The sequence below is a fragment of the Brassica napus genome, chromosome A4, assembly GCF_020379485.1.
Source record: "Brassica napus cultivar Da-Ae chromosome A4, Da-Ae, whole genome shotgun sequence".
Lineage (NCBI taxonomy): Eukaryota > Viridiplantae > Streptophyta > Magnoliopsida > Brassicales > Brassicaceae > Brassica > Brassica napus.
This window is the reverse complement of record NC_063437.1, coordinates 18,603,022-18,615,804: the sequence shown is the minus strand read 5'-3', so window position 1 is coordinate 18,615,804 and position 12,783 is coordinate 18,603,022.

The window sequence follows — 12,783 nt, the reverse complement described above, 5'->3', positions numbered from 1 at the left end:
TTTTATAGAGAAAAAGACCAAAATAGCATTAAATCAAGTTTTTGTTCCCAAACTAGCATTCAAGGTCAAAAGTCACAAAAATAGTACTCAAAGGGTGGGGTTTAGGGTTTAGAATTTAGGGTTTAGGGTTTAGAGTTTAGGTTTTAGGGTTTAGAGTTGAGAAGTGAGGTTTTGGGGATAAGATTTCAAATTTTGAAAAATAAAAAAAAATTAAATTTTTCAAAAGATAAAATGTTATTTTGGTCATTTTAGTTTTTGAGTGCTATTTTTGTGATATAAACTTAGAAAGGTGCTATTTTGGAGATTTGCCCTATTTTATATTGAAAGTGAAACTAATTGCGACTTTATTATTTCTAGCATTTATTATCTTTGTTGAACAGTACTTCTTCGGTTTCAATTTATTTGATGTTTTAAGAACAAAATTTTATTTGCAAATTAAGTGATGTTTTCATTATTTTAGATATAAATTTAATATGTTTTGACATTTGTGATCAATTATATAATATTATATTTTTATTAGTTATACTCATTTCGTTTTATTGTCGATCTAATTTTATGCACACAGATTAATAAAACATATAATTTTCTATATTTTCAAAATAAAAACACAATTATTTATACACCTAACCATATTTCAACTAATAAAAAAATAACGTGAAAAACCTTATTAGTAAATTTTGCATTCAAACTCTAAAACGACAATTATTTTCAAACGGAATTTTTTATCTACACCAACAATTAAATCGGAACGGAAGGAGTAATATTTTATTTAATGACATTTTTTATGTAACCAGAATAAGTTTTATAAAAATAACATTTTCTTAATTTTTGTGCATTAATCTTAAACATTAATTATAATGAATTAAAGGGAGTAGGAAAATCTAGAAAAATTGATGGAGGAAAAAAGGAAAGAGAGAAAATGAACTTTATTTATCAATATTAGAAAAAAAAATGGAAAGTTGGAGAAAAAAAGAAAGAAATAATGGGACTTTTATGGATTTAAATAAAGTGACAATAATCATGTGTAACTCTAATCTAAATGTTGTCTCTTCCCCCAATCACTCTTGCCACATTTATATAATTAAGAATTTGCAAAAACAAATTACAAAAAAAAAGAGTTGAAATAAAGATAAAAGCTGTAAAGGGTAGACTTTTGTGGTGTAGATATAAAATTGTTTGTTGTGAATTGTTTTGAGAAATCATTTGATGTAATTTTAAGCATCGTACGAGATTATTTTTCATCATGAATGTTATAATCTTTATTTATAATATGGTTATAAAAATACTAGTATTAAAGAGTAAACGACACTGCTAATTATGTGATCGCTACCATAATCTGGTTGTGACTTTGTGATAAACATCATCATTGCGGACTATCACATGTCATTATGTATGTGTCCACATTTTTTTTTTCTTTTTTTGGCTAAAAACCATAAAAGTCCCATTATTTCTTTCTTTTTTTCTCCAACTTTCTATTTTTCTTTCTAATATTGATAAATAAAGTTCATTTTCTCTCTTTCCTTTTTTCCTCCATCAATTTTTCTAGATTTTCCTACTCCCTTGTCCACATTTCATTGCATTTTCCATCAATGGTGATCCGTGATGGGGTTTTTTTTTTTGAAACTTGTGACGGGGATATTTTGATTACAAAACTTTACAATTAGGTGATAATTGTTTAATTTTCTGTACTGATCTTTTAATTTATGGCCCGAGTCCAATATGTCAATATATATACGGACTGAACGTGTTTGCAATATCCGTGGTGATTTACGTACGTGCTTATGTCATAAATCAAAATATGCTGAAAGATAAACAAAAGTCAAATAAAAACAATCAAAGCCTTTGCGTACACCATTTGATCATTATTGGGAATTTTCAAACAACATTTATTTTGTTGAACTACCACGATTATACAGTTCAGCATACAGTAATCATGTAACAAAATAGTAAGAGCACATCCAAAAACACATTTTATTACGAAGTTTCAAAACTCTATATTTGAAGTTTAAATGTGTTTTTTTCCAAAATCAAAACTTCAAATTTAACTTCAATATTATTTGTATTTTATACTATAGTTCTTATATTTGTCATAGTAATTTAAATTCATATAACCTTTGTAAATAATTAAGCACATATATAAAAATATTACAACTGTATTAAATTAATAAAATTTTATTTAAAATGTAAAAATAGAAATAATATAATTAATATTAAACTTCAAGCAAAATACCAAATTATTTCTTAAAATTATTCAAGTAATGCATATATGATCAACTATTGCATTTCGAAGTAAAAATGACTCTCTTTATTTTTAATTTGTAAATAAATTAGATCTAAACAAGAGGTAAAAAACGAAAATAAATATTGCTAAAAGACTTGACGGTGATATTAATACTCAGTGAATACATTCATCTGAATAAAAACGAATCGTACGAAAAGATATCAAAACAACAACTATCTTCGTTTACACAAAATTCGTTTGGATAATATTTCGGAGGTTCCAGATCAAATTTTACATGACTATTAGTGTTGTTGTAATATTTAAATTTGTGTAATAGTTATAACTTCATGTATTCTTTTTTTAAAAAAAATTGGTGTTAAGTTTCTTTTGTATTGTTGTTCTCTAAATTTAGTTTTGAATATTTTAAATCTTATTTAAAGTTTTATTTAATTTTGTGTGTAAAATTTAAATTTATAAAAAATTGTAATATTTATGAGATATAACTTTTTAAGCAGTAATATAAACAATAAAATATTTACGAATTACAAATGTGATGCGTAATTGTAGGGATCAAAATGTAAATAAAAATATGAATTTAGACAAATTTGAAGTTAATAATTAAAGTTTCACTACTCAAAATTTGAAGTCTTTTTTTGGAGATAACAATGCTTCATATTTAAAGTTATAGAATATCTTTTGGAGATGCTATAAGAAAAGGAAAAAAATTAGTGACACAAAACAGTAAGAAAACAATAATTTTCAATCTCAGAAAGGATGGAACATTTTCACATTACGTTTGATATTTTTTGGTTAGCACCATTTGTAATTAATATGCGAGCTATATACAAAAAAAACATAAATTCATTAACTAACTGAAACTCCTCTCTCTTTCTTACTTCCTCTTCCTATTTTTATCTATTCTCTTTTTCACAGTGTAATTTTTCATTTTTGGTTATTCGGCAAATAATCCTTTAATAAATTATTGTCTGATAGTGCATTTTTGCTAGCATGATAAGTTGATAACTGACAAAATACATGACCTGAGATACGTTCTCTCTGCTTCAGTAGGAATAGAATTGAGGTGTCAAGCTTAAAATATCACACCTTGAGCTTTTGACTTGTAGCAATGCATTTGTGGAACGCCACACTTGACTGAGTACACCATTTTCTGGATGTCTGAATCAAATTTGATCGATAAAACCAATCGTAATTCTTTTTATGAACGACAACAATTCATATATAAGAGTTGTATTTTTAATACTCATTAGAGCATCTCCAAAAATACACTGTATTATAGAATTACCAAAATTATATATTTGATTTAAAAGTATTAATCTCTAAAAACAAAACTTTAAACTTAACTTCAAAATTATTTATATTTTATTTTATGGTCTTTATATTTGTCATAAATAATTTAAATTCATAAAAAATTTGTCAATAACTAAGCACATGTATATAAAATATCACAACAGTATTAACTAATAAAATGTCATATTAAAATACAAATTTTCAATATAAATAACATAATTAATATTAAACTTAAAAAAATCATATTTTCCATAAAACTATTTTCGTAATGCATATATGATCAACTAGTATATTTTGAAGTAAAAATGACTCTTTTTATTTTTAATTTGTAGAGCATAAACTAAAAATTGTTGAAATCAAGTGATCTTAAACTTGTAAATACATTACATTTGAACAAGAAAGTAAAAGAAGAAAATAAATATTGCTAAAAGACTTAACTTCTATCAATGATATTAAAACTCAGTGAATACATTCGATCTGATAAAAAATAATTGTATGAAATAGACATCAAAACAACAACCATCTTCGGTTACACAAAATTTGTTTGGACAATATTTTGGAGATTTTGGAGGTTATGGATCAAATTTACATGACTACTAGCGTTGTAATATTAAAAATTAGGTTATAATTATGCTTTCATGTAATTTTTGAAAAAACAATTTGTTGTTAAGTTTCTTTTGTATTGTTGTTGTCTAAATCTAGTTTTAAAACATTTTAAAGTTTTATTTAATTTTACGTGTAAAAATTAAATTATAAAAAACTGAAATTTTAATGAGATATAATTTGTTTTAGGATTAATACGATGTACGAGAAAATATTTAAGAATTATAAATGTGATGTGCAACTGAAAAGACCAAAATATAAATAAAATGTGAAACTTTAAATTTGAAGTTTTGAGAAGTGAAACTTTAAATATAGAGTTTTCTTACTCAAAACTTCAAATTTGAAGTTTTAAAATTTATTTTTGAAAAGCAAAAAAATTTCATATGTTAAGTTATAGAGTGTCTTTTGAAAATGCTCTAAGTAAACTAATATGTTAAAAACAGTTGAATTACACGATGGTTAAGGTTTTGGCTTACATTTCTCTTTAATTCTGTATTCGGATTTGGACTATGGTAATTTTCTAGTTAGTTTGATCACAAAAAGTTGATTATTATTTTATTGATATTTTATTAGTCAAATAAAAAAGTAAATTTTTATTATACTTCAAAATAAGATTTTCTTTTCTTTTAAAGTTAGATGTATGTATAATTATATACTACAACTTATTAATTTATTAAATTATCGTTCATATCTACGGTTGATCTAATAATCTAGAGAAGATTCTAGTCCGGTTCACTATTCAAATTAGGTTTAAAAATATTGTTACGAGAGATAAGTGAAGGTTTTTGCTTAAATTCTCTTGAATTATGTATTCAGACTTCAGAGTCTGACTATGGTGTTATTCAGTTGATTAAAGATTGATCATAAAAAAATGATTTTCATTGTCTTCATTGTCACATAGACAAATAAGAGGACATATATGGATACTAAACTAATAGGAAACTATGCGATCACAAATCCACGGCAAAAAATAATAATAATGAAAATCATCATGCGATGATTTCATATATATACAATGAACTACGAGACATAGCATATCTTTTGAAGATATCAAACTCTGAATGGAATCTGTATTTGATATTCGATAATTATGAACTTGGTTTTGTTTTTTTTTGTTTTTTCGGTATAAGTATTTGAAATGATTATTATCATTTGTGGCAAAAGTTCAAATCGAATATATATTAAAAAAATGACATAGGGTGATCTAGATAACAAGAGAGTAGTAATCTCATATCTAGTAGTAATTGACAACCCGAAGTGTAGCTAGTTTTTGATAAAGTAAAATTTAAGGCTTATACTAGATTTTGACCCGTGCAACCGCACGGGTGTTTGTTTTCATTTTTCTATACATAAATTATTGTTTTAGAACATAAGTGGTATATATTTTTAATGTTAATCATATATTTAAATATTTATATAACTATTTCAAATATAATAATTTTATAATTTACATGTTATAATTAATTAATTGTTTAAACCTTATGTATTTACCACTTCTTATTATATATTTATCTTATTGTATTTGCATTTAGTTATTAAGAAAATTAATATATTCATGAGAAAATATATTTAAAAAATATTTTGCATTTAATTTATGCTAAATTCTGACCCGTATTTCAAAACTGGATTTCTTTTTACCAATATTTTTATGCTTAATCATTTTAGATAATTTATTATTGTATATATAAAAGTGTAAGATATATTAATTTTTAGACATGTATTATATAGTTTGTTAATTTTAAGTCGTTCTATCATCATATTATATTTTAAATAAATAGTTTATATTTATGAAAATAAAATTTATAAATTTATCAATTGAATATAATTTTATCATATTTATTTTAGTATAATAATTATATTTTAACATGATCATGATTATAAAAATAGATAATATAGGATATAATTTATTTATTTTCATTTCTAAACGATAACTTAAAATACATTAAGTTATTGTTTAAATATTACACAGATTTATTAGAATTTTTTAAATATAATATATAAATGTATATTATATTTAAAATGAAAATATATTATGATTAAAGTAGTTACAAAGATTTTATATTATTAACTTTAAATAAATGCATGTTAATTTTTATACATGTATTATATAGTTTGAAAATGTTAACCCATCTTACCAACATATTAGATTTTTTTTTTTGAACATAAATATTTTATAATTACGAAAATAAAATATATAAATATATAAATTTAATAAAATTTTATTATATTTAGCTCAATATAATAATTTTAATTTAATATGATTGATTATGATTATATAATAACTAAAATATCATAGATTTTTTTATTTTTCATTTTATATAACTGAATATATTAATGTATAATAATATTTTAAGCTAATTTCGAAATTAGTGAAAATATTTAAATATAATTTCAAAAATGAAGATCTTGTAAAAATCTTTTTAAACAGATTTGTTAGAATTTTAAAATAAATATATCTTATATTTAAAATATAAAGATATCAAAAGATACTATGATTAAAATATTTTAAAAATTATATTTATTATTAGTCTGAATTAAAATATAGTATGAATTTTTATGTATAGGTCCATTAGGTCCATTTTTAAAAAAATCACACATGAATCAAGGTTGTGACTTCTGTTTTAATATATAAGATATATGACCTGTAGTCCTGTAGACAGATCCATTAATGTGATGTAATGAATAAAAATGAACGTGACCACATATGTGTTGGACGAGAAAATCGTACGTCCAAGAAACAACGCAAGAGATACCACATCCCACGAAGTAAGGGATTTTCATCACATGACAACAGTCTTCATTTGGATATTCCCTATGCAATCTATTACTACAATAATAATTTATCTTTTTTGGGTTGATACAATAATGTAGGGGTGGGCATTTTACCCGAAATCTGAAGTGGCACCCGAACCCGATCCGAAAAACCCGAACCGAAATCCGAACCGAAATCCGAACCGAAGTAGCAAAATATCCGAACAGGTATTGAATTAGGAGAGATTGGATATCCAAACCCGAACGGGTAATATCCGAACCCGAATGGATATCCGAAAATAACCGAACATATGATAATTAACCTTATATTTATAGTTTACATCTTTCATTTTATATAAAATATTTATATTGATACTACACATACTTTAAATTCATATGATATACATACAATTACGTAGAAGATGATTTGCTATTCGCTTAAAATGCATGTCAAACTTCTTATTTCAGCAATTAACAAAAAGTTACATCCAAAATTTAAAAACAATAACCAAATTAATGTCTTTTTAGTTTGAAAATGTTATGTCCAAATATATTAACCATGCAATCTATTAAAAATAAAAAATAGTTAAGTGAAAAGTTATATATTTAAATACAAGAAATTTGAGAAATGAAAATTTTCATTTTTTTTTCTTCAAAATCTAAATATCCGAACCCGATCCGAAATAACCGAAACCGAACTTAAAATACCCGAACCCAACCCGAAGTACAGAAATACCCGAACGGGTTCTACACCTCTATACCAAAATACCCGAAAATCCGAAATACCCGACCCGAACCCGAACGGATACCCGAACGCCCACCCCTACAATAATGAAATAGCGATGAATGGTATCATAGCCACAATCATTAATTACAGCAGTAGTTAATAATCAAATTCAAAGCATTTAAGATTTAGTGAGTTCCCAAAATGTTTCGTTATTTGTTTTACTAAAGAAATCTGCAGCAGAACATACATGCATGTGCTCAACAAAACGATGATCAATCTTTTACTTCAAGTTCTATATATCTCGCTGTTTTATTGTTTTTGTTTTGTTAGAGAATCTCCAATTTATTACCTACGTTGCACGGAAGCTTCATCAGACGTCCGCTTCCCGCTTCGGAACCGGAATCGGAATCAGAACCTTGTGGAAGCTTGCGGAATCTCGCTTTCAAAACGTTTCTAAAATATTCTCTTTAAAAACTTGTTGGAAGCTTATGATTCCGTTTTGGAATCACGCTTCCATTTTTTAAAAAAAATACAATGTATAGTTTTAATCTATATAAAATAAAAAAATTAATAGTAATGAATACTGAGTTATAAATATACAAATATCAAAAATAATACTATAAATTATCTTTATGCATTGAGATTTTTTATCAAAGATATAGCACATATTGAAACATATTGTGTCAATTATTTATGAAGTATTAAAAATAATTAATATAATATTTTTTGTAAACATAATTTTTGTGTATTTTTACAGTTTTAATATAAAATAATTTCAAAATTATTATAAATGAATAAATGTTTTATTTCAAATTTTAATCATATAATTTTTAGTCCTAATTTTTTTAAAAATTTACGTATATATATATATATATTTATATATGGATATATGCTTCCAACACGTATCCGCTTCCTAATATTTTAAAAAATCTCGCTTCTGCGCTTCCTTACGCTTCCGCTTCCACGTACCCGCTTCCGTTTCCATGTAAGATAGTTTATTACTCCATATAAACTCTAAAATAATATAATACCAAAATGGAGTAGGATTTTACTTCAAATATTACTCTATTTTTTACTAAAAAATGAATATTCTAAAAGAATTCTAATTTTATTTAGTTCATAATTATTACTAAGACCTTATATTTACAAAAACTTACCAATTAACCCCAAATATCTTATGTTTATAAAACTTCCACAAAATATAATTTATTTAAATTAAACATTTCTTATTAAAAGTACAATAAATCATAAAAATATATAAGATAAAATATTTTGGCTCAATAATGAGTATTAGAATATTTTTTTCTCACAAATGTTCAACTAATGTATTTTAAAATGAATAATGAATTTATTTATCCATGATTTTTTTTTTTAAATTGGGTAATTTTTTTAAAAATCAAACATTTTTATTGTTTGGGCAATACTTCACCGATCATGGCAATTCCAGAAATGATTTACCTGATTATTAAATTACTTATTTTATGTTATATTTTTATGTTTAGTTTGGTATTTTTATTAGTTTATGCAACTTTTATGTAAAATTATTTAATAATCTTTTATGAAATATTATATGTATTTTGTATTATTTTAAAATATTATTTAAATATAAAATAAAAGCATTCAAAATTTAAAGGATTATTCTATAAATAAAAAAAGTTTTAACTCTAAAATAGAGTAATAGGTATGGTTATTCCATAAATAGAGTAATCCTAGATATTACTCTATTTTGGAGTTGAAAATAAAGTGGAGTTGAAACATATTTTACTCTGAAATGATGTTTGGAATAAAAAAATGAAATAGGGTTGGAGATATCTTTTTATACACTTTTTTTTTGTTAAAGAGAAGAGTTAAAGCCGGGTCTATTAAAGACACAGACCTAATCTCAGGTGAGAGGTGCAGCCCACGACAGGCCCTCTTCCAAGTTTTCGTACAGAGGTATCCGCCGCCGTGATGAGCAGAACAATGTGACTTAGTTTCCGCAGTAGAATGATCGAATCCGAAATGTATTTGCATCCAAGGTCCGTCCACTACCACTAGACCAGAATGCTCGCTTTTTTATACACGTTTTAAACACATCGAATAAGTTTTGGAACATTCATAGCCTCAACTTTTGAAAAAAATAATTAATAATTTAATACTAGTTTATACCTTTTTTTTTGTGGACAACAATACTAGTTTAGACTTTAAAGTCTAAACCAACGAAGAAGAAAAACCCCACTATATTCATATAATATTCGCACGACAGCTGCAAATAGAATAGAAAGTAGATTTCGGTATATGTTTTTTTTTTTTTTGCAACTTTTTTTCTATTGAAAGCATGAGAAAAAAAACAAAACAGGCTAGCCAAGCTTTAGTGTTTTGGGTTTTAGCCCAGTAGAAAAGATACACATCAAGTTACAAAACATAGCAAAAATGAAGATGTCGATATCATTGAGGTAGATAGAAGTAGAGATTGCATGGATTTCACCAATAGTAACTAAGTTGGGGATCGGATCCAGAATTGGAACATGGAGGAGGCAGCGACCGGGTTAACTTCCCGAAGACTATTGATTCTATTCTTTACCGTTCTATTCATAGCAGCCGCTATTGAGTCGACAGAGCGGTAACATTGGCGATGCAGTCTTGAGTTCCTCTCAGCCCAAAGGGAGTAAATCGCAAGTTTCCAGACCAAACAGCAGAGTTTCTTATACCAAGGTGGACCAGTGAGTGATAGAAGAGCAGTGATCAATGAATCCCAATTTTGCGGCAAAGTGAAACCTAGTCGCGTGGAGAGGCACGACCAGAGAGAAGCAGAGTAGTGGCACTCGAACAGGCGGTGATCACGAGACTCATCAGTGGTGGAGCAGAGAAGGCATTTAGGGTCTGTATTTAAGCTCCATTGAAGCAGGCGATCCCTAGTAGGTAGACGGTTCAGCGTAGCTAGCCACGCCATGAAGTTATATTTCGGGATTCCACCTTTACTCCATACGATTCCACTCCAAGGTACCCTATTACCATGGTGCTTTAGTACATTGTAGATTCCACCAGTGCTGTATTTTTCCCAGATTGAATTGTCCACAGACCAAATTATAGAATCCGGTTCCGTTGTCAAAGTAAGAGAAGATAGTAGAGCTTGAACCATGACCTGTTTGTCGGATCTCGCAGGTCGTACTCACCATGTACCGTTGTGGTAGATATCTTGAAGAGTGGCGTCTTGAGGTATGCCCATCGAATTGGAAGTGGAGGGGGCCAAGTAATCAGAGATAGCACCCACAGGAGCCCAATTATATGTTTCTAATTCGTACATGTGAAAACTGTAACTCATAACAAGTGACATAATGTCGGGTAGTAACATATAATCAGGTTTATAGTTATAATCTGTCCAAGTTTCCATCTCCCATTTAAGAAAAAAATAAACGATAAAATTGATCTAGTGGTTAACTATTTTGTTTTGATTACAGAAAATGTAAAACTATGGAAACGAATACAGATTCACGTGGAAAGAGTTTTATTTCTAAAAAAAAAGTATTAAATCAATTATATGGTTTTGTATCATTTGAAAAATTATCGCTATCTCTTACGAGACCAGCCTTTTCCTTAAAAATATACATATCCATAGGTTTTGAACCCCCTAATTATAAAAGCTTGTTAATTATTTTTTGAATTTTTTACATTTGGAGGCACATTTTGTCTTATCAATTACACTGCAGGACACAATGTGCTTGTAAGACACTTTCTAGTGTTAAAAAGACCAAAAACTCCCTAACTGAAAAAATCTGTACATTAACACTTTTTTACTTTTTTTCTTGTTTCTCTCATTCTTTCAACGTGACTTTATCCAAATTTCATCTTCCAATTATTCTATCACTTCTTTTTTTTTTCTCTCCCTAACACAAAAGAAAAAAGGCGAACTGAAAGACTACCGTTTGTAAAAAAATGAACAGATGTAGAAAAAAAGAAGAAGGTAGTTTGACATTCTGATCTTCTAAATCCTAGATTCTCTGAAATTGTCTGATCTTTTTAATCTTTTTAATCGATTCTCAGTGTGTTGTGGATTTCAAAATCCAAATCTGCAAAGTTACGATTTCAGAATCCAGATCTGTAAAAGATGTGGACGGATAGCGTGTGGATGGGGTTGCGTGGATAAGTGGTGTGTGGATAGATGAAGCGTGGATGTGTTATGTGTGGATGGTTGAATAGATCTCTAGGAACTAGTGGGTGGCTTCAACCTGGAAAATTTTATCCACAAAGAAGATTATCTTTCTTACATTTTCTACATCGAACACAAACTATAAATTCATATATTTGATGAAATCTAATTATCACTTTTTAAATTATATCCACATTTTCTTTGTCTATAATTCATTCATTTATATTTTTTTTCTTGTGGATGGCTTATCCATCCAATACTATCTAAAATATTTTAATTATAAAATCATTTTCTATGTTTTTATTTTTAAATTTCTAAAGTATATATAAATGGATGTCAAAATGTAGAGGATGAAAAGTTAAAATTTATTACATTAAATTTATTTATTTATATTTATCAATATTTGAGATACAAACAAATAAATAAATGAAGTTGAAATTAAAAACAAAACTCTCATTTAGGGTATTATTGTCCGATCAACTAGCAAGTGACAAGGAAAAGTGCCTCAAATGTTGAATGTGTCTCTGAATGTAACACAAACTCAGAATGTGACCCATGGTGTAAACAACTCTTATTTTTTTTCTCTCATTTTCTCAGTTATGGAATTATCCAGCCTATCTTTTTCTTTATCGTCTGTAATTTAATAAGACATGCACACATGCTCATGTATAACGCACGTCACCTATGACGAAGTTTATGGAGTATTATTCTTTATTTCCCTTATAAGTGACTGGAGCGTCATTAGTTTATATAAAAGTTTTGTATGGACGGTTACATAACCTTGAGAACAGGGCATATTCATCAGATTTGACCTGTCAAACAAATCAAAATTTTGATTGCACGTTACATATGTGCATATATCATACGTACATTAATAATATACGGTCCCAATAATAAACACAGGTATGGACAACGTTCGTGGAGTGCTAGTGAAAAAAAAACAACTCTGGCTTAATAATAACTGTGCGTTGACTTTCAAACAAAAAATCTATAAAAGTCAACTATCTTGATCATGTAATAATTGTCAAGAAATCAACATTGTAC